The sequence below is a fragment of the Euprymna scolopes genome, chromosome 20 (assembly GCF_053919585.1).
Source record: "Euprymna scolopes isolate OS-2025 chromosome 20, ASM5391958v1, whole genome shotgun sequence".
Lineage (NCBI taxonomy): Eukaryota > Metazoa > Mollusca > Cephalopoda > Sepiida > Sepiolidae > Euprymna > Euprymna scolopes.
Window position 1 is genome coordinate 60,397,318 of NC_136501.1, and position 24,458 is coordinate 60,421,775.

Below are 24,458 nucleotides of genomic sequence, written 5' to 3' on the forward strand. Positions count from 1 at the left end.
ATAAGGATTTTATTATGTTTTGCACATTTCTGTGAGACACAATTGCGAACTGACAAAACCTTCATACTCCTACGTTGGCTCACCGAAACATTTAAAGCAGTTGTTTTGTTTGTGACACGATCATTAGAAAATTGGCGAGCAGGACTAACGAGCTCCCTTCATAAAATTTACTTTTTCAATATAGTCATTCTTTCCAAGATGTCTTACTTTCAGCAGCGCCCGGAATTCTATCTTTCCCATTACATGAAACCCGTCAAGACTATCCAAGGGAAATTACCAAATTGTCCTTACGGTGATTGGGAACTGTGAAATGCAAAAGAGTTCATCAAACCAAGTTGCATGTATGTATATATACGCTCCTTTAGAAATACACACAGCATCTAACATTCCCAAATATTCATCCACCTGTTATTGGCCATACTCAACGTCACTTAACTTTGATAACAAACCATTTTTCCAAGTTAAAAAAAAAATGAGACACACGTAATAGAGAGAGAAAAAAACTCGACTACTTACTGATACCGAATCCGAGAAATTATTGTAAGACATTAGTTTTAATGTTAAACACAGATAAAGAATGTCTAGTACTTTATACATACATATATATACACTTGTGCCCGATATTATTCATACCCCTCGGATCTTTGAGATTTCTATAAGAATATTGCTCAAACCAGAAGGTAGACAATATTAAAGGGGTTTCAAACAATAAATCAAGCATAAGTATTTAATTTAAACTCAACAAATAAATAAGTTATGCAAGTTTGAAACATTATACAAAGAAAAACAATAATGGCACTAGTTCAAAATTATTCATACCTCTCTTACTAATAGTCAATAGCATGCCCTTTATTCTTAATAACTGCCTGTAACCGTTTTGGATATTTATCAACAAAGTTTTTACAAGCATCAACACTGATTTTTGACCATTCTTCAATGCAGTAGTTCTCCAAATCCCTCAAATTTCTAGGTTTCCGCTTTTTAACCTCAGTTTTCAATATGTGCCAGAGGTTTTCGATAGGGTTCAGGTCGGGACTCTGGCTAGGCCATTCCAAAATATTAATTTGATTATCCTCAAACCATTTCTTGACTATTTTGGCAGTATGTTTTGGATCATTATCCTGTTGAAGGACCCAGTTTGGTCCTAAATGGAGCTTCTCCGCATCCTGTCTAATGTTTTTCTGGAGTATCTCCAAATATTGCTGCTTCTTCATGGTTCCATCTATCTTGACCAAACTACCTGGACCACTAGCCGAAAAGGAGCCCCAAAACATTAAGCTACCACCACCATGTTTCACCGTGGGTATGGTGTTCTTTGGGTTGTAAGCTTCTCATTTCTTCCTCCAAACGTAAGAAGCATCCATATGGCCAAACAATTTAATTTTTGTTTCGTCAGTCCACAAAATACTTGAGAAAACGGACTCTGGAGAATTCACATGGGTCCTAGCAAACTTTAGACGTGCAGCAAGGTGTTTTCCGATGTGCAATGGAGTCCTTCTTGGTCTCCTTCCTTTCAGACCATTTTCATGCAGAGTCCTTTGCAATGTTTGCCTTGATATTTTTATGCCAGAAGACTCCAGATGTTCTAAAATATCCTTAGTAGTGGTGGTTGGATTTGCATTAACACTTCTTACAATATTCCTGGTGGCTCTAGCAGACAGTTTCCTTTTCCTTCCTCTACCTATCAAGTTGTTTGTTGTGTGGTGGCTCTGGAATTTTTTGATGATGCTCTGTACTGTTGCTGTAGGGACCTCAAATTTCTTGGAAATTGACTTGTAAACTAAACCATCCTTATGTGAATTCACAATTTTAGTCCTAAGATCATTACTAAGCTCTTTTTTCTTCCCCATTCTAATAATTTTTATTCTTTTATTAGTTTTCAGTTGATATCATTTTAATTTCTGAAAAATGCAAAAAACGAAATGAAATTAATCAAAGGTTGTATAAAAGCATTCAAAATAAGAATCAAACAGGAAACAAACAGTCAGAAACTCGATTAATACTGAAAAAATAAGGGGGTATGATTATTTTTGAACATTGCAGATTTTATAAATAGCTGTATATTTCTTTTATTACAAGTATCCCGAGATTTTAAAATGGCGAAAATGATCAGAAGAGGTTTATAAAGAATATGTATCAATATGGACGTAAACAATAAATTCTTACAAAGTTACACCTAATAAACTCAATTTTCAAGGGAGGGTATGAATAATATCGGGCACAAGTGTATATATATATATATATATATATATAAAAGTGAACATGTCTATGTACCTGTGTGTCTGTGTACATTTCCCTACGCAATAACTCTGTCAATTTTTAGTCTACAGACTCGAAATTTGATATACAGATTACTGAGATTTGGGAAAATCGATGTGATCCGTTTTTTAGCCAGAAATTTGGCGATTAAGGGGTCAAAGCTCAACGATTTGACCTTTGAGAATTCTACGGAACTCCTCCGACAATTTTTGGTCTACGCACTTGAGATTTTAGATTTAGGTTCCTTGGACATGGATTTAACTTTATAACTTAATTTGAGCCCAAAACAATAAATTTTAAGTCGTCATAATAGGGGTCAAAGTTTTTAAAAATTGATCTCTGGGGTCTCTTCCAAGTTACTCAGATAATTTCTGGTCTAAATATTTGAAATTTTACAAAAAGCGTATTCAGAGATAGGACAAGCATTTTCATCAGTTTGGGTCGAAAATTTTTAGTTACCAATATATAAATGTATGTATGGATGTATATCTGTTTGCATGTCGACCTTAAACTTTCAATACAGGCGACGTATTTTACCAAGATCAGTATCGTTTTTAACTTCGACCTTTCATACGACAAATATCGAAAAATTGGCTAAAAAACATTAATATCTTCCCCTTCAACTAGCCACATTTCTACAGGGGGTGGGTGACTTTTTTCGCCGATATCTTTGAAACTTATCCTCTCCTTTAGATTGTCTAGCCTTAATTTAAAAAAAAATGTCGCTTCCGGTTTGGCGGTGGTTGTAACAGCATAAACGTTAGGTTTTACCCCGTTCTTTCCCTCTATTGCGGTACGGGTTCGAGCCTGCCTTCCTACTACCACTTTTTTTATTTTTGCTCACCATACACATCCAAACACCCGGGAAACGCCGGGCGCCCATGCTAGTATATATATATGTATATATATATATATATATATATATATAATGTGTGTTTGTGTGTGTCGTCTAGGCGGTCAAGTTCAAACCTGGCTTGATGTAGTGGCTTGTCTAGCTGCACAGATGAGCTGTGATACAGCGAAACAATACTGTATGTGGATAGATATAAATGCCCCCTTTCTTAGGTTGAGCATATTGGGAAGTGTCAGACAAACAGTAACTTGCGTATTAAGCGATACTCTTTGTGTAAACAAGTGAAGCTTAGGCGTTTAAACAATTATTGAACATTATCAATTAACCTACCAATCTAAGCAGCAGCCGAATCGGATAGCGGTTAGGAGAACTAACTAATGTCTGGGCGGTCGAGTTTCAAGCCTGCCTTGAGGTAGTTGCTGCTCCAGTTGCACTGATGAGGTGTGATACAGAAAAACAGTACCGTATGTGCATGTCATATATACATATATATATTGTTTATATATATATATATATATATATATATATATATATATATATATGGTATTTATTTGCTTCCCCACGAAAGCAAATTAGGCACAAGGTCGTTTTTAATGTGGGGGAAAACCAGCTCCCCTAAAAGTAAGGAACAAAAAAAGGGGGCACTCTGGTTGTGACCAAAAGTAATAATTGTCCCAGTATAGAAGGGTTCCCCTCCATTGACTGGTACAAATTATCTTAAGGGCAACATTTGCAGAACAAATACTACATGTTGATCCCGGCCCGAAGGCCAAGAACAACAGGGTTTGCATTTGCTTTCCCACTCAGCAAATTAGGCACAAGGCCATTTTTTAATGTGGAGAGTGGCAGGAAATGGGGGCCAGCTCCCTGGGGAGTAGGGGAGCTGGATAGTGACAATTGGTATGAAGGGTAGCCCCTACATTGATCAATAACTTATATGTCGGTTTTCCCCCACATATGGATTTTGCTTGCAGTATCTGCCCGAACAGATACTACACTTTGATCCCGGCCCGAAGACCAAGGTATGTATTTGCTCCCACAACGAGCAAATTAAGCACAAGCCCGATTTTTAATGTTAGGAGTGAAGGAGAAATGGGGACCAACTCCTCCGATAATTTTGGGTCTAAACACTTGAAATTTTAGCTATTGGTTTCGTGGTCATGCATCTAACTTAATAATCTGATTAGAGCAACAATCAATACATTTTTAGGAGTAAAAGCTTTAAAAAAAATTGACCTATGCGGTCTCTACCAAATTACTCGGACAATTTCTGGTTTAAACATTTGACATTTTATATAAAGGTTATTCAGAGATAAGGCAAGCTTTTTAATTGGTTTGGGTCGAAAATTTTTAGTTACAAATATATAAATGTATTTATGTATGTATGTTTTCATGTCTGCCTATAAATTTCGACAGAGGCGACGGATTTTTACAAGATCAGTATCAGTTTGAAGTCCGACCTTACAGACGACAAATATATAAAAAAAAAATATTAAAATCATTCATATCTTCACCTCCAACTGGGCACTTTTCTACAGGGAGGGGTCGCGTTTTTCGCAGATATTTTTGAAAGTCATCCTCTCCTGTCGATTGACTAGCCTTAATTTAAACATACGTCACTTCCGGTTTAGCGGTGGTCGTAAGAGCAAAGACGTCGGGTCTGTTCTCATTCTTTACCTTCCTCGGGGTACGGGTTCTAGCCAGCCTTCCTACTACAACTTTATTTCTGCTGAACATACACTTACAACCACCTGGGCAACTCCGGGCTGAAATGCTAGTATATATTTATATATAAACTCAGACAGGTATATATATATATATATATATATATATATATATATATATATATATATATATATATATATATATATGAAGATACACGCACACATATATATATATGAACACACACACACATATATATATATATATATATATATATATATATGTATATATATATGAACACACATATATGCGGGTGTGCTAGAACGTTTTACCATAAATAGCGTGCAATTGTACATAAACCTAGGCAATCTGCATTAAGAAAATAAGACATCTAATGCGAAACAATAGCAATAAATAATTGATTAATTAATGTTTGTTTTTGGAAGAAAAATTCAAATTAGTTAACTTTTATGAAGTCGCTCGCATATCGATGACTGAATATATTAAGATGTTCATTTTGTGGGTGTGTGTGTGTGTTATTTTCTTCCTTTGAAGATTGTAACGCGTGACTAAACCAAATCAGAGCTCTTTTTAGTATCGTTGTTGTTCCCTTAAATGCAATTTTTTGGATCTCTTTTGCACTTGGTTCACCAGGAATATTAGTTAAGTAGGATACCATGTCCTTCTTCAAGAGCCCTGTGGCACCTATAATAACTGTTATGGTTGATATCTCCATGAGATTCCAGTTTCTTTTCATATCATACATGAGCCCTAGATATTTGGTCTCTTTCTCCCTTTCAACTCAGTTCAGAGGGTCATTAGGAACACCTACTTCAACTAAGGTTGCAACTCTCTCTGATTTATTCCATATAACTATGTCAGGTTTCACAGCAGCATTTTCAAGGTAGGTGGCTGTAAGGATTACATGGTCGTAATCTATTGTATATAAATCATTTCCAACAGTTCTTTCAGGTTGATGTTGGATTTGCTGCTACATTGTATTTTTAATGTTTTACAGATGGTTCAGTGGATGTACTTACATACTCCATCATGTCTCGTTGTGTAGTAGCAATCCCCTAAAAGAATCTTGCAACTTGATACTAGATGACTCAAACTTTCTCAATTCCGTGTGGCAGAATCTACATTTGTTGTCATTTGTGTGTGAGTGTGTGTGAATGTGTGTGTGCGTTTTTTTCTTATACGTGCACGTGTTTGTAAGTATGTTAACGCGTACCCGTGTTAATAAGATTGTAAATATGAAGTTAATGACTTACGTCTCTATTTTTGAACCGCTGTCTCGGCAGGTTACCCTCACGATTTTAATATGCCACTTCCTTTTAAACTATTTTGAGTTATTCATTAAAGAAGTGATCGTCGCAGACAGAAGTGACGTCACTGTTCATAAGGCCTACCCACTTTGCCCCTCTACCTTCGGACTTTCCAGATTCTGGTCGAATTAGTGCGAAAGACAGCGTGAAATTAAACCGGAAATTGCAAAGCACCTGCTTCGTTTGAGCTCTTCCCCTTACTCCCTCTGTCAGCCGCATCCACACGGTTTCACTTTCAAATCGACCAGACATGGCGAACGCCGGGGGTGGCAGTGTGGCTAGTGAGGAAGACATCAACCGCCTGAAATAAACAATTAAAATATGGACAAATACATCTGTTAATTTAGTTGGTATAAATATATCTAGACGATCACCAGCCCGAATGGTAGTAAAGCTTGCTTTCTTAGACATATGTTATCATATTAAACGGATAAAAATAAGAAGAAAAAAACATAAACAGGGCTTACGATCAGTCTCAAAATACAATGGATATCTTCTGAAAGTGTTATTGCATTTCTAATAAATAAGTAAACGTTGTGCAATCACAGCTAAGCTAGTCTTATATGGGAACTGTGCGATTCCAGTTACAAAGATAAATCTAAGGAGACTGGACAAATAAGATAAGAGTACATAAAGCACAAGTTATTTCCAACTATTTAACTAGCATTTCAGCCCGGTATTGCCCGGTTGTTTGGAGATGTATGTTCAGCAAAAAACAAAACAAAAAAAACGGCCAATTTTTTAAACTTTGACCTCTATTATGACCCCTTAACTTTTATTGTTTTGGGCTCAAATCGAGTTATTAAGTTATATCCATGTCGGAGGAACCTATATCTAAAATTTAAATGTTTAGCCCAAAAATTGTCGGAGGAGTTTGGTAGTGTTCTCAAAGGTCAACTCGTGTAATTTTGACCCCTTACCCCCCAAATTTCTGTCTCAAAACACATCCCATAGATTTTCACAAATCTCAGTACACTGTATATCAAATTTAGAGTCTGTAAACTTAAACTTGACAAAGTTAATGCGTAGGAAAATGTACATACACACAGACAAACACAGACACGTTCACTTTTATAAATATATAGATTTACATACTGAAAGTCTCAATGTCGTTTAACTTTGCTGTTCTAATGAGAATATGTTTAAACGTAATTATACCGTATGGAAAAAGCCAATAAATGGTGTATTATCAATTATTATAACATGTACGTCAGTACTTGTTATACATTGTATATAATTATGTAGTAACTATTGGTATATTAATAAATAGTATATCAAATATAGAATATATATATATATATATATATATATATATATATATATATTTATATATATTTACATATATTAAATATCATATATACTGATTTATTTATATATACATATATCACATATTATATATATTTATTAATTTATTTATATATATATATATTGCATTTATATATATATATTTATACATGTATATATATATATATATATATATATATATATATATATATATATTTAAATATAATGCTCTCTATCTTAGGTTGAAAATTTGAAAAGTGATATAGAAATTCCCATTAGCGTATGACGAGATGCTCTTTGTGAAACAAATTGAGCTTAGGTATATGGACAATGTCAAAACATTGTTAATTCACTGCCCACATAGAAGCAACCGTATAGAGCAACGGTTATAAGCTCCGACTGTCGTTTGGGCGATCGGTTTCCGACCCTGGTTTGATGTAGATGCTTGTCTAGCTGGATTGGATAGCTGTGTAACAGCGAAACAGTAGTGTATCTGGATGATTTAATTATATATATATATATATATATATATATATATATATATATATATATATATATATATACGTGAACGTATATATTATAAATATGGATCTCTACTATAATATAAAACAAGTGTGTCTGTCCGTGTGTGTGAGTCTGTATTAAATTTCGCTGGAACGAAGATTATGTGCATAACCGTATTCTTAAATACGCTTGGAATTGGAATGCATTCGATAACAATGGAAAATCTGAATAAACGCACGAAAGAAGGAGCAGGCGATTTCGTCTAAAGTTAACGTCTTACACAGCCTTATACCTCAAGTGCATTTCAGAAGTTTTCTTACAACACAAGTCGAAAGGTTCGACATATACAATCAACAGTAAGTGATTTATATGAAATAATCACATTCGATATCAATGTTTCTGCTATCAGTTCATTTGCACTATGATACTTTGTAACACCTTTCCTGATGAAGCTTGGCTAATACCGCTGTTTATCTGGAAATCTCGGCTCATATCCTCTTGTCCTTCGCTGGGGGTTATTACATTGAATCATGTATGCTGAACGCGAATATCAAAGCCACAGGCTGGAAGAAAAACAAATTTGTGAAACTCTAGTCTACAAAATAAATTTCACAAACTCATGTACAAATTATTTTACAAATATCATTCAGTTCTTACTAACTTTTTCAAAGTCTCAAATCTCTTCAAAAACAGCGTCAGACGGGTGGATGAGAAGGTAGAGGAGTCACGTCTCTATACGATCTATTCTCCCCGAAATCAAAAAGCAATCTATCTCTATTTTCTCCGTTCTTCACTGACTAATTTTCGCGCGACAGTCGTATATATAGTGAGGTATGTAGAAGGGGTGGAAATTTCCCCACCCAATAAGAGTTCGCCACGAAATCGAAAAGCCCCAGGTTTTTTTGCGTGTGTGAAATTCCCGAATCTGGGATCTGAGTTCTACAGACATACTAATTCTCACGAATCCCTAAGGTCATATGTCAGTTCTGACATCCGACCTTGAGTTCACCAAGGCCAGACAATATTATGCTTCAAGTTTCCTGTTATCAACTTTAGCTGAAAAATATATTTCTCTGGTTTCAAACAATACCTATTTTGACATGCAATAAAAAATATATATATTTATATTCTCTATTTTAAATCTTCGGGGTATCTGGCGTCACCCGAGAACGATTAGCTATCTCAGCGTAGTTATTCGACCCCTCTTAGGCCCTTTGGTGGGTTCTAAAACTCGCCAATGAGGGATTACGTCACATTCGCCCCCATTAGACTATATTACTTCGTAGAACCAATGGAGTCTAATTCCTAAACACACCGCTCCATCCCTTTTCACAGTTAGCCGTCATTTTTTTCACAGACGCCTCTCTATATCCTCAAATTATCCGTCAAAAGTATAACATATACACAATCCCATATCCACCATTTAATCATGGTTCTCCCCCTTTTTCATTCAAAAGTTTATAAGAAAGTCAATTCAAAAACGTTCGTAAGATCATCAAAATGTAAAAGTTCAAAGTTCGTCAGGGCTAATACAGATTCTTTTTTTTCACATGCAAATTTGTTTTTTTGTTTGTATATTCTTTTTTTTTCAATTCACATTAATGATTCAAAGATGAGATAATCATCATTTAAAAATTGCCACTCAATAAAATGCAATAAGTCCATCAATTACCTCATAAGGGTTACTTCCCTTTGTTAAAAGTTTTGTCCGCTTCTTTTTTCAAGGTTTTATAAGAGTTATTCCCCTTTTCCTTTTTTTCATCAATTTACATTTTTTCACAATTTACAATATTTTCCACTTCGCTGCTATCAACAGCACAGTTTCGTATTAAAGGGTATGTAGCCCGTAGCAGGGGTCTCAAAGGCCCCGCTTTTTATTGAGTTAGGGATCTCTTTCTCACCTTAAGCAATTGTAGTTGAACCTTCACCTTTTATTTCACAGTCCAAGTTTTCTTTCATAAGCCTCTTGTAAAATTTTCTTTCCTGATGACTTCTTCTCACCTCAATAGACGGCCATTCAAGGTATCGTTGGGACTTTTGTCCGACAGTTCTTAGCTCAGCGCCCTGCAAGATTTTTGGATAAAACAGGGAGAAAAGAAAATAAAAGTAAAGAAAATATCTTCAAGTCGTCTTCAGTTCCTTTGGATTTCGGCATCAAAGAGGTCTTTGGGTTGCACTTTGTTTTCGTCAGCACCCTCAGCCGCATTTTCCAGAATGACAGGCGGGTTCGAACCAGGGGCTCTTCCTCCATCTGTACAATCAGCCTCGAGATGCTTATCACCTTGTTTTCTTCCTACATTCGCTCTTTACACGCACAATACAATCACCAACAACAATTATCGTTACTAGCGTTCTCACTCCCGCTCCTGTAACCATTACCTCCTGAAGCCTATCCCTAGCTTCTATAATCTCTAGACGGTTTAGTCGGGCCTGTAATTCACTCAAATCTATTCGTCTAACTCCTCCCATAGCTTTTGGTAGCCTATGTCGGGTATGTGGCAGTGAACGATGGATCAGAGGGTCCCAGAGGTCAGTGAGGTTAGTCAATTGGTCATTCGCCCACTCTACCTCATGTGCTTTTAACAAATACCGTTCCTCAACCTGATAAAAGGCAGGTAATCCTATGCCCATTCCCTGGGCTTCACAACCCCTGTCCAGTTCTACCATAGTTAAAGGTGGTCCCACCTTGATTATCCCAGCAGCCGTATTACCGCATACCTTAGACAATTCCATCTTCTGTTCAGCTACTCATATAGCCAGTGGCAAAATGACTTCACTTGCCACTTCAACCTTGCAGACGCTATTTATCACTTCCTCACCCTCCCTGAAATAATCCCAACACACACAACTCATGATCTCCAGTGACGAACAACGGACTCAGTGACCGGCAAATGCCAAGCCCATTATTTTGACATATTCCTGCCTCTTGTTGATTCAACAGAATAAATCTATCTCTTGCCATATTAAACGCTACATACTCCACTCTGCAACTGGCCACCAACCCTAACTTGGGTGTGTCCAATGGATAGGGTACAACTTAATAAACCTTGTAATTAGTTCCTCGATCTATCGAATCCTCTTCGATAATTCAAACAGAAACAGTAATATTTTATCCCCCAAGAGTCTAATATTCGGGTATATTATTCTACTCCCCAAATATCTCTTGTATCTAGTAACGCAGCTATGACTGACAGGCATCGATCTCCCCAACCGTCCTTCAGGCGGAGCGTTCATTAATGCTATTTTTTAACCACAAGCAGAGAGAAAAGGGTTCTCAGGGCCACCGAGGGTCAACAATGCGCGATTCTGTCAACGTCGCATTACACAGTTCCCTCTTTCTGCCACCTACCGCTCGCCGCTCTGCTATCAGACCATCTCTTCTGGTCTCCACTGATACACCAGCTTGATCAGACCCATCCCCGGAACAAAGCTAGGAAAATTCCGTCTACAACCATTTACAAAAAGTTAAACACCTTTTTGTCGCAGTCTGTTTTAAACAACCAATTCAGTTTCAATAAAATTACTCCGTACCCTCATGGATAGTCCCACTACTAATAAAAAAAACTACAGGAAGCTAGATACGCCCCCTAATTAATCGAATTCTTTCGATATTTTATAACACGTTCCCATAATACACTCTTTCTCCTCCGTTTGACACACACACGCTCGTGCAGACAGCGACCTCAATTTCAACATCTGTCTCCATATGGACGATTCCGAAAACAACTACAGGGAGTTATCCACACGCCCCCAGCGTCCTCCCAGGCAGCATGTCCGAATGGACCCGTGTCCAGAAATTCACCACGAGGTCACGCAAGGATCGGCAAACTTCTTACTCCCAAAATTCAAATTAAATGCTCCGTAATCACTTTCAACTAATTACAAAAAAATAATTACTAAACTGCGTAATATTTAACGACCTTGCAGGTCGCGCCCTTCAAGGAGACTCAGTTAATACCTCGCTATTGCACGAGAATATCTGTCTTTCTTTTTCATTAAAATCTCCAGGTGCGAACATCACGCACCTGATTTACTCGCAATGGAAAAAATCCATCCAAAAAATACATCACTTTTCGTGCACAATTAAGTGTACCACACCTTACTAAGTGACGCTAATAATTATTTCCAATTATTCGTCATTCAGAACGCGTCCTCTTTGACCCTTATTTCGCAATTAATAAATCCTTCCTGATTGAGGCAAAATTAAAATTCCTCCAAATGTCAATTAAGTCGCCGAAATGAGTGCTTCTAATTATTCTCAACTGAACTCGACTAAAATTTGTTCAGTTTAAATAAGAAATCCTTCCAGACTGAAGTAACAAAAATAAGTTTTTCTCAAAAATTAATTCAACTCTCAATATTTAATTTTTCCTATTATTCTCGTTTGAATACATAAAAACACAACGCTGAACAGTTTAATTCTCACAACAGCGTTATACATCGCTACATAAATACACAGCCGATATCCAGCTAAAATGTTTCGTCAAAGTTCACGAACTGCTTAAAATAGTATTTTTTTAAAAAACTTTTTTTGTTTAACTAAATTCAATCATCGGAATTTTTCCTTTACGATTTAAAACTGTAATGTAATTACAGTCATGAATCATTACCATCAGAGCTAAATCCGCTCTCGACAGAACGCAACGAATAGTCACTTTAAAATAAGTGAACAAAACTTTACCCTTGTATTAAGCTATTCTCGAGGTAGGGTACTCATTTTTTCTTCTAGTCTCGCATCGGGTGGGTCATGGGGCCATACATAATCCCATTTTCGATATCTCGCTCCGCAAGAGGCAGGTTTTCTCTTACAGTTCCCATTTAATCTTGACCACATGTCACTCAAGGTCATTCGAACCCTTTATCGTTTACCCCTGCTGACATCAACCAGAGTCAAGTCAGTCTTCCGGCCCTCCAGCAAATTTTCTGGGCTGCCGGGCTGTCTCTTGATGTCTTCGTCGCCCATATCTTAACTAGACATTCTCGCAAGTCTTTATTCATCTCATCATTATTCCGGATTATCTCTCTACGCCCCCATGATATTAAAATATTAAAAGATACGCAATATCAAATGACTTCACAAAAAGAAAAAAATCACATAACCACAAAAAGAACAATAAAAAAAAAACAATTATGCAATCGTCAAAACATTTCAAGCAAAAACAATAAAAACATTTTCCACCTTCTCTTTTTTTCTTTAAAGCCCTTAATTCAATAAAAAAGAAAGAAAAATATAAGATTCATTTAAGCGTCAATTGGATTACACTCGATTGTTCTAGTATTTAAAAAAAACATAAAATCTTCTCTTTCTTCTCTCTCAAGCCTATAAATTCAACATAAAAAGAGAATAGATAAGATAACTCAATCTTAGAAAAGACAACGTCCACGCAACAATCACAATCCTTTCTTCCATTAACTCGCTAATAATACTGCTATGGATAGGAAGCACACACGACTAATTTTACTAATATCACGTTAATTTCACAGCGATAGCAAAACTACGCTCTCTGACGCTCTCAATATAATCCTCTCTACTCTCTCTCTCTACAGACATACTAATTCTCACGGCCCCCTAAGGTCAGATGTAAGTTCTGACATCCGACCTTGAGTTCACCAAGGCCCAACAATGTTATGCTTCAAGTTTCCTGTCATTGACTTTAGCTGCAAAATATATTTCTCTGGTTTCAAACAATATCTATTTTGACATGCAATAAAAAAAATATATATTTATATACTCTATTTTAAATCTTCGGGGTATCAGGCGTCACCCGGGAACGATTAGCTATCTCAGCGTAGTTATTCGACCCCTCCTAGGCCCTCTGGGGGGTGGTAAAGCTCCCCAATGAGGGTTACGTCACACTTGACTTTTTATTTCATTTTAAATTCAAGCCATTATCATCGCACAAGTAGTAAGACCTGGCATATAAAATCAATAGTAGGTTCTTTGATATAACACGGGTATATTATATATTATACATTGTATTATATATTTGTAGGTTGGTAAACAGAGAAATATGGAACTAATAGTCCAATAAAATCCGGCCCTTGAGAAAAATGGAAATATTTACTTTAAAACGAATCTTTATATGCAGGAATCTAATAGTTTATTCGGTAACAGTTAGAATGGCACACTACATTTATATGCAGAACACAAATCACAAGCTTTTGCAACCATGTTTTGTATCCATAATGGTGAACACTTCCGCGATCACAGCGTATAAATAGATGTTTGCGTGCTTGTTACTCTTGGCCTCAATCATGCCCTCAGTAATGATCAGGAGTGTTGCACTCTGATGAGTAAGACGCACATAAATCCGGCGATCAGTGATGAGGACCATAGTAGAACAGCCACGCCTGGATTGACCTGACCTTTTATGCAGGCAGGGCCTGTTTTCTTAAAAAACCTATGGTGTCTAAATGCAATCCGGCCCCTCCATTACTTTACAGGACAAGTCAGCAGCTCCGGTTTTAATCGGTCATTGCTCATGTTCTTTATATAACAGAAAGGGTACATATTTACTCTGCTGCATCTGTTGCGAAAGACCATGAAAAATGTGGCTGCTGTAGGGTGTAAAAATGGCGATATACTCAGTGTACTTCATTATCCGCATGTCGTTCTGCCTCTTTGGAATACTGTGCATTCGAGCAAATCTTTGCGGTAAATCGTTATTCAAAAGTGCTGCGTTGACTTTTCCCAACTACGTATATTCTTGATAAGCGTGCGTTGGAGAAATAATAAATCTTCTTCGACGTTAGACGGAAATTACACATGTGACAGCTTATATAGCGGAGATATTATATCATAGTTATAGTTTTAGATTGTTTTATAACAGCTATATATATATATATATATATATATATATATATATACGCACACACACACATACACAGATATATATAGAGAGAAATAAAAAGGAACACACCATGTTATGTGTTCATCAAAGTTTCGTCTTTATTTCGAGACTTCCTCTAACAGCATCACACTTTGAGCATGAAACATTTTCAAATATTTGTACTGGTGTTTTTGTTTCTTAATCTCATTCATCTAGAGGAAGTCTCGAAATAAAGACGAAATGCTGATGAACACATAACACTGTTTGTTCCTTTTTATTTCTCGATTTTGTTGGAATTCTATTTCCATTATTCTTATCACATATATATTCAGAAAAAATATATTTATATATTTCTTAACACACTATGGAAGGTGACCTGTTGATTTTTTTATCTCTATATTTCTCCTTTCTATTTAACTGAAAATCAACCATACTATGTTTGGAGTATTCTGATTGAAGGAAACGTTCTCATCAATTTAAGCTGATTTTATCATTCTTTTCATACTAGATTATATTACCGACTGAATTTTAATTTCTGACTATTGGATTGCTTTTAAAAAAAATTCTTTTTCGAATTCCTGATTACGCTTGAAATAGTCTTCACATACGCTGGAATATTATTCCCGTTTTTTTTTTTGTTCGTTTCCACGTTTCCTCCATTTTTTTTTTTTTTTTTAGATTTCCTCACACGTTTCCTAACGGACATGAAAATTTTGCAATTTATGACTATCATAAATTGTAGTTTCATCTAATGCCTCAATCAGCAAATTCTGGCCAAGCTAGAATTACAATTTGCTAATTTATTTCTGCCCTCGGATGAGAAGAGTAGCAAAAACACCGCGGAATAAGTACTTTAAAAATTGTGTTTAGGAGTATTCTGTCGAATAATACATTTAATTGTAAATATTAATTTACTGTCTTATTTTCTCTCTCTCTCTCTCTCTCTCTCTCTCTCTCTCTCTTATATATATATATATGCTTCATTATATATATATATATATATATATTTATATATATATTATTATTATTATTATTATTATTAATAGTATTATTGTTTACTATAATAATTATTAAATACCTATAGAAAATAGAGTTTTATACTTTCGGGAATCATCAGCGCAGGGTGTCACGAATAACGGCAGTTGAGAGATTCGAATGCTGGCAACAGAAGTCAGGTCCGGCTTCATTAGCAAGGTCCTGAACCACTTGGATTCCATCAACCGCAAAAGATACAGTTGAAATTAAACAATTATTCTTATCAAATGCTTTTAACGTCAGTCAAAGTGATCTAATCATTATGTGACAATCTGCACGTATGAGCAAAGTTGACCGACTTTATTACAACTGGAAGTGTTTAACAATAAGAAACAAATTTCTTAAAAGGGCTGGATTTATTATTTACCATACTAATTACTAAATACCTATGGACACTAGTGTTTCATCCTTTCGGGAATCATCAGTGCAGGGTGTCACGATTAACGCCAGTCGAAAGATTCGGACCCCGGTAACAGATTTAATGCCTGGCTTCATTAGCAAGATTGAAATTAAACATCGATATATGAGAAACTAATGACGTATTTCTGCGCATATATTGATGCAGTTACCTGTGTGATAATGATTAGCTAATAGATTTTCACACAGCCTTTTCTCTACGTATAACTAAATGTAAACAGTTGCAAGTATTACTGCTTATAAAAGATGTTTGTATATCGTGGCAATATTAATGTTCCCAAACAAAGTGCGCTTTCGATTTGGGACAGAAATCAACAATAATGACAAATTTATCACGAGACCACAATAAACAACAGGAAAACCCATTTACATAACGTCGAACTTGTTTATACTTGTTTAATCTCTTTCAAACGATTGCCTGAGCTATGTTTACCATATACAGCTAGATTTTATCGATAATTTTTTGGCCTCAATATGAAAATTTATTTTCGATAACTTGTGACTATTATTTCCAATGTTTCATTCTTCATTACTAACGAACAATGTTACTGACAAAGTGGAAAGAATTGCTGGGTATTTCTTTTTCAGATTGAATTTGACCCCTTTACCACTAATTGTTTTCTAGTTTCTGAATTAAAAGCATATTTTTAGATCATTACTTCAAGTGGCTTTATGAACTGCCTGGAGCGATTTTCATAAAGGAGTCACATTTTACAAAATACTACATTACGATGATATCGTTATTTTCCCCCATCGCGACGTAGAAAGATATGAAGAATGATAGAATTGTAAAGTATATGAAAGGAAAATGCAAAAAAATATAAGGGAATGGCTATCATGGATCACTAACAATTGCTTTGATAGCGATGCCGGCACTCTTAATTAGGGGCTCTCTTTTACAAGAAAAGGTCCCCTTTTCCTGTAAGTAAGAAAAACATTAAGTAAAAATCAGATAGAATAGACGAGATTCGAACCTCGTAAGCAAGGTTCAGGAATAGGGTCAGAAATAGAATTTACCCATTGTTTAGTTTTCACATAAAATATTTCAGATATGGTGTTTGAAAAGGGATTTACTTATTCAATTCATTTTACGAAAACGGAATTAAAATAAAGTCATTTAGAAAGCGAACAATAGAAAATTAAAAACATATTGAAAAATAAGTTAGGTAAAAAAATAAATTAGTTAGAATTCTTGTCTGCAGACATGTGAGAATCACGTATGTTCAGGCCACGTGAGTTCCCACGTGAGTTCGATCACGGTTTTGGTCATGCGTGTGACGTCATGGTAGGAAATGAATTCTGAATATAGTTGATAGGTTCAGGAGACAGAAACAGTCAGGGTCGAACAGACAGAGACAGTCAGAGTCGGGTCGAGACAGGGTCGAGAGTTGAGTCGGACGGGTCCACCTTTAGAAGCGAAGGGTTAGAACATTAAACATGTAATTCAACTTTGAATTCCTGGATGTGAAATCTTTGCAACCGTTCGAATGCAATAAAAGAACACATCATATTTTGTAACTGCTGTCTTCGTTGTCGTCTTTCTACCAAATTGAAGGTAATGTGTAATCTTATATGAACTTGTTCCGCCCATCTTTATAATGGACTTTGTGGATAAACCATCTAATTAATGTCTCTCCATCTTAAGAAATGCGTCTCCCTCTCTATCATAAGTAATGACTGCCCCCCTCCTGTGTTATAAGAACTGATAACCCTCCTCTCGACAATATATGTGTAAGAAGAAATATGTTATAAGATTTACAGACTGGAAATGTATAAATGCCTCTCTCTTCTATCTCTCCCCTAATCAAATTATATATATGTACCCCTTATCTTTAAATATGACCTCGTCGCCTATAGAACAACTCCACATGATTGCCAATTCTTCTTCTGCTTCTGCTTCTTCTTCTTTTCCTTAAAAGAACGTGGTCATACAACAGATTTCCATTATTTAAGCAGGCTTTTGCAATGTTTAATCTGTTTGGTTCTCGTTCCGTATTCACATATAGTAAGAGCTGTTTTGTTTCTTTATCTTTTCCTATCTACGTTTGCTCGTCTGAGTCCTGTTCCCTTAAGTCATGGTGCGTTTGTAATAAAAGAAATACCCTCCCAAAAAAAGAGGTTACAATATCAGTAGGAAGAGGGCTAATTAACGTCTTCCCACGAATTTAGTCTCTTTTTTAGTTTGGCGATACACAAACTCCATCTAAAGACAGTTGGTTATAGCCTGTAAAAATAAACGTTATGTAGCTGACTCTTCCAAAAAAACAACAAAAAATAACAGGACCAAATTATAGAAAAATGATCGCCACTTAGAATTGGTCTTAGATGATGTATTCTTCACATCTACAGCAGTTTTTTTTTGTTTTTTTACACAATGTTCACCACTTATCAAGGCCAGGAAGCAACTCAGGGATAAGGGTTATTGCAAGTACATTAATTAGTGTGGAGATTTGATGAAGTGTTTACTTAAGGGGGCGGTTCATTAGGAATTTGTTAATATTGGGCTTGAAGACATCCAAGTTGTAGTCCGGTGGGAAGCAGGCAGACGGAACAGAGTTCCACAGGCGTGCAGTTCTAAGAAAGAAGCTTTTATCATGGAATCCGCGTTTTGATTTAGGCACAGATATAGAGTGGGGGAAATTTTTCACATTGGATTCAGCTAGACGGGTGTTTTTCGTGAAAGATTGGCGAGGGGGGACCAGAGATTAAAATTCAGACGAGCACCTGCCATGGAAATAACGATAAAACAAGGACAGGCTCGCAACGTCTCTTATGTGGGAGAGAGGTTGCAGGGTAGTTTTAAGACTATAGTGTTACATTCTTCTCTGTTCCGGAATATATTGAGCAAAAGCGGAATTTTTGTAAAGACAATACAACGTACAAAAATGGTATACATTTTCTACAAAAAATACACTAAGATCACCCGTCAACATACCCCAGTACAGAATCTTCTTGAATCTAAAGAGTGTGTGATTCTTCGGACTTAACTTGTCAATACCCCCCTTCATGGCAGTGCAAGTCATATTCATTGTCGAGGACCTAACTTCGAGAGGTATTCTATTTACTTTAGTTCTCAATAAAGTACAACGTAATATTGATTAACAAGCGTACTAGGATAATCGCGTTGGAGCCCACAAAATTATTTGAACAGGTTCATAAGCGATTCTGTGTAGTGACGCTACAGGCGATAAGGTTAAACCTGTGAAGATGAACCTTCTAGGACAAAACAGTACCACACGTCACTGTAAAACTGATTGACGAGGATGTATCCTTGACTGGTACAAATGACAACTAACGCTGTACCCGTTTAGCATTTTCGAGTACGCCAGGCTTACATCTGTGGAATTCATGATAGTATTTAATTCTCCCCCACGCGAAAAATGTGACACAAGGTTAGAAGTTAAGGGAGGGTAGGACAAAGCGCCCATAAAGGAGGCGCACTCTTGCCCATAAAAAAAATTACATTGGCAAAGGTACCTCTGGCAGAAAGCTATAAACTTGCTCCACCCGAAAGACGATAGACAACGATTCAAGTGAGAGGACCTTCATTGATTGCACAGGACATCAGCCATTTCTCAATGAACAGGGAACAGGTCATTTACAAAATTGAATAATGCTCTGATGATTCTACAGCCGTGATAAGGACATTTAATTTTTCTCCCCCATGCACACATGGCACAAGACCAATAAATTCGGATAAAGGATAGGATATTGTAATAACTTGGGGTGTACTCTGAATCAGTAATGATAGCATCAGTATGGCAAACTGGTCACTCTGCAGTGTCCCTTCAGTCGAACTGATTTTCGAGAACGTACTTTTGATTGACATGTCAATTTTAAGATAACGCTACTCATGCTCGCAGTAAGTTGTAAAAAACTGATATTGAAACAATGCTTTTTGTATCTGCGTATTTTGCCATGGAAACGTTATTTCAACTGAAGTACTCTATTATGAGATGCTTTAAATAAATTTAAAAACTTGTTTGTACGGCCATTTAAAATTGTCGTAGACTCTTTAAACTTCAGTGTGTTATTATATGACTGGCCTTATTTTATGATAACAGGTTCAAATGTATAGTTCTAGCAAAAAGTCTGATTGTCACCGCTGGTGAATTTCAAAAATGCAATTGTAATGTGAACACACTCTAGAAGAAAGATATACAATAAAATCATGTTTTAAACGTATGAAATGTTCCCGGCTGCTTTTGGACAATCTTGCACAAATCACGCATCAGTCTTACAGTGGTATAAGAGATTTAAGGAAGGCAGAAAGGCTGTTTGGGATGACGAGTATTGTGGGAGAAGTATGGAAATCAGAACACCAGAATTGATTGACTAAACAAATAATTTCATAGATAAGGACTGTCCTGTTTCTATAGACAAAAAGTGAACAGTTTATTGTCAGTGTGGGAACGGTGCACACATTTATTCGTGAGGAACTGAAGATGCAGCCCATTTCTACGATTTTTCCCCAGTGGAGATCCACACTTGACACAGGCAATTTGACCAAGATACCCATCAATACAGGCCCTTACCCTAGACTATATGCCAGATCATGCTCCCTGTGAGTTTTTGTTGTTTCCAAACCACAAGGAAAAACTGTGATGACGAGAGTCGTTGATACGCCCACATAAGAGGACTACCATGGGGTCTTCCAAAATATATTGGAACGGCACAACATGTGCACTGAAGCCGGAAGTGATTTGTTCAAAACAAGAGTGTCCATAGGAAAAAAGTCTGGACATTGAAGGCACATCATATTCTTTTGGAAATTTAAGGCCTTATCTAAGGATGGTGGACACTTAAAATAGAATTACTTAAAAATGTTATTCAACAATGGCCGAGGGAACGAAAATACGATATGCACGTAGATTTGATAACAGTAAACGCTCGAAATTCTGGGAAGTTTCCTGAGTCAGAGAAAAACATTTCTCGTTCGATAGAAAGATTCTCGAGTTCGACAAGATGCACCTAAAAAGGTCGAAGATTATATCGAGCGAAATGACGACATTTTTTAAATGTGGCAGTCGGACGGCGATGGATTTTAATGGAGAAGTCTCGACGCATTTCAATTTTTATATGTACAAAAAACCTGCACACGGAGAGATTTAAAATAAGATTTACGCCATAAGTGTGACAGACCAACAGACCGATTGACAAATAGATAGGTATAATCTTTCACAGACAGACGTAACCATGCATAGAGACACTTAAAAAAAACGATACTACAATCATGAATTGCGCATATTGGCCATCATTTTCCGCCATTTTCTTTTCCATTTCGCACTATTACTATTTTGTTTTTATTTTTTACTTTGTTTCATGCCATTGCACTCTCTCCTCCTACTCTTACTCCTAAACATATTGGATATTGCGCTTATCTGCCCATTATATACCAAAAGAAAGGAAAATCAATTATGAGAGAGAGAGAGAGTCATTATAAAGCACTTACCTCATTTACGACAGCCGCGTTAAAAATAGATTGTATGGACGTGCGAAGCTCCGTCATTGGTGAGGAACACTGGAAAAATAGCAGATGCAATTATAAAACTCTCCAGATTGAAACAGAATCGTTTTAACGGTTATGAAACTAAGCAGGTTCACGCATCCACTCCTTCCTGTAGCTATATACTTTTTCAATGTATCTATCTTTATACTTTTTCAATCTATCTATCTATGTTTTATCTCTCTCACTCTCTCTCTCTATATATATATATATACACACACACACACACACATATACATACATATATATATATATATATATATATATATATATATATATATATATATATATATACAGTCCTGGTCAAAATCATAAGACCACTTAGAAAAGTAAGCAATTACGCATATTATCGAATTTTTAATCAAACAAATGGTTGAAACCATTGCCAAAAGGGAAAAAAATATGATGGAAAAAAAATGAAATCTGCTTCATTCGAAACCTTAACCCTGATCTAATATTGTTTTTTTTTAAATAAACATTTTCACCTACTCTTTAATTCACGACTTGCACATCAGCGGCCGATTAGCGTAATGGTTATGAGCGTAACAGCGGTCGGGTTTCAATACTGGCTTGCAGATTTTCAAAATGTGCGACCACGCGTCACCTATCCGACTTCAAAAAAACCCCGCAGTTAACAACATCACGTGGACTCTTCATCGAACTATCTTCCACTCGACATCATGCCGGAGAGAAAAAGAAAATGATTGACAAAGGAGTCTTACTCCGAAATATATTTCTTAAAAAATAAACACTCGTTTATTTTATAAAAAAATTCCGCGTTGCAGTTTTGGCTTCAAACGTATTTAATACGTATTTTATACTTATATATATATATATATATATATATATATATATATATATATATATATATAAGGAACCTCGTGGAGGAGCGTGTGTTCCCAATAAGTTTCAAAGACGTTGGGTTGAGGGTTTAAATTTCACACAGGTGTACTTTATGTGCCTAGCTGTGTATTTAGATTGATTTTGTGTCGAAAACATCCGTAAATAGACAGAACAAGCAATTTTGACTAAATCTATTGCTTTATAGAGCCTATCACAATAACATTTGATAACTTTTTATTACTGAACAAGTAGAAAAATTCAGCATATAAAATCAACGGTAGGTTCTTTGATATCACAAGGATGGGATGGAGATGAATATTACTATAATATTTTTAACTACCTATAGCAAATTTCATCTTTTCGGAAATCATCAGAGTGACAGGGTTATTGCCGGTTGGAAGATTCGAACCCAGCCCCGAAGCCATATCTGACTCCATGAGTAAGAATCAAACCACGAGAAATATCGTTAAAATTTTTACATTTATTTATTTTGTTTTTCGAGACGGTCGTCTGTAGTGAACTTATGATTATACTATTATGATCTGCGCATGCGTGCTTAATGAACGATTTTCATTTCATCTTTAAAGTGCTCAACAATAAGAACCGAGTTCTTAAAGGGGCTAACATATTTATTATTATAATACATTGTACGTTTTTTAAATAGATTCAGACACTAGTGTTTCGTCCTTTCGGGAATCATCAGTGCAGGATGACACGATTATTGCCGGTCGGGAGATTCGAACTCAGCCACGAAGTCATCTCTAGCTCCCTATCAATTGAACTAGTACTTTATCTGTAATGCTACTAAGACCGAGTTCGACAGAATGGTATGCTGAGTTGGCAAGATATATCTGAATAAGCTCGGAGGTTACATCGACCGGGTAATCTCCAAAAATACCGTTAGGGCTTACAACATGGCCGCCAGAAGAGTCAACAAAAAAACTGCGAATAAAATATATAAAATTTGTAATTTCTGTTTTTAAAGTGGGTTGTCAATTTTCTTTATGAAATATACTTCCAAAATAAACTATTACAGTCGTTTAAAACATAATAGAAGTACAAATAACAAGATGTGAACAAATATCTATGTATATTTTGGGAGTGTGTGTGTGTGTTTACATGTAGATTAACTATTATTGTTATGTAATGAATGGCTGGAACCATCATACATAACTGAAAAGAAAAAACTTTAATAAAAGATTTAAAAGAGTGGGCATCGAATAATCGATTGTCTACCGGTTGAAAAGAGGAAGGGCTTACGTCATAAACAGAGAAATCGGACGACGGTTTTTTTGTTTACAAAACAAAGAAACGTGACATTCCTCGTAAGCTCTGGAATTACAGATATTGGCATGAGTGGGTAATTCACGTGTCGCTGCGTTGAAGACAAAATCGAATGATTTTCTGAGGTCAAAACGTGACTTAAGAACACATGTATCAACCGATTGACAGGACGCGTGGATAGAAAAAACAAAGCGACAAAATGCCAATAAAAACGGTGAATCAGCAGAGCAGAGAGAGCAGAGAGAGAAGAACACGGAACAGCATGTGTTGCTGAAGACTAGATTGTTGAAACGTCATTTTCCCTCCTCAGAGCACTGTGAGAAAACTGCTAACTGTGAACTTCAGAACCACCAAAAGAAAAAAGACGATCTGTTTTAAATTGTAACTATATTGTAAAATATAATTTTATACAAAAACAAACACAATTGTGACTTACGTCTTTTAATGCATGTTTTTAAGTTACAGCTGATCGTTCTAAGTCGTCAACCGTTTTGTTTTCAGGTTCAACGTTGTTATGACATTTTTGACAATTGACGAGAGGCAAGATAAAGAAAAAGTGCCAGTCTAAGGTGAGATAACTCACTAGTCTTAACTCGTTGTCATCACAACCGCTTAGTAAACAAGTGAACCTACGGACGATCGACGTAACTAAA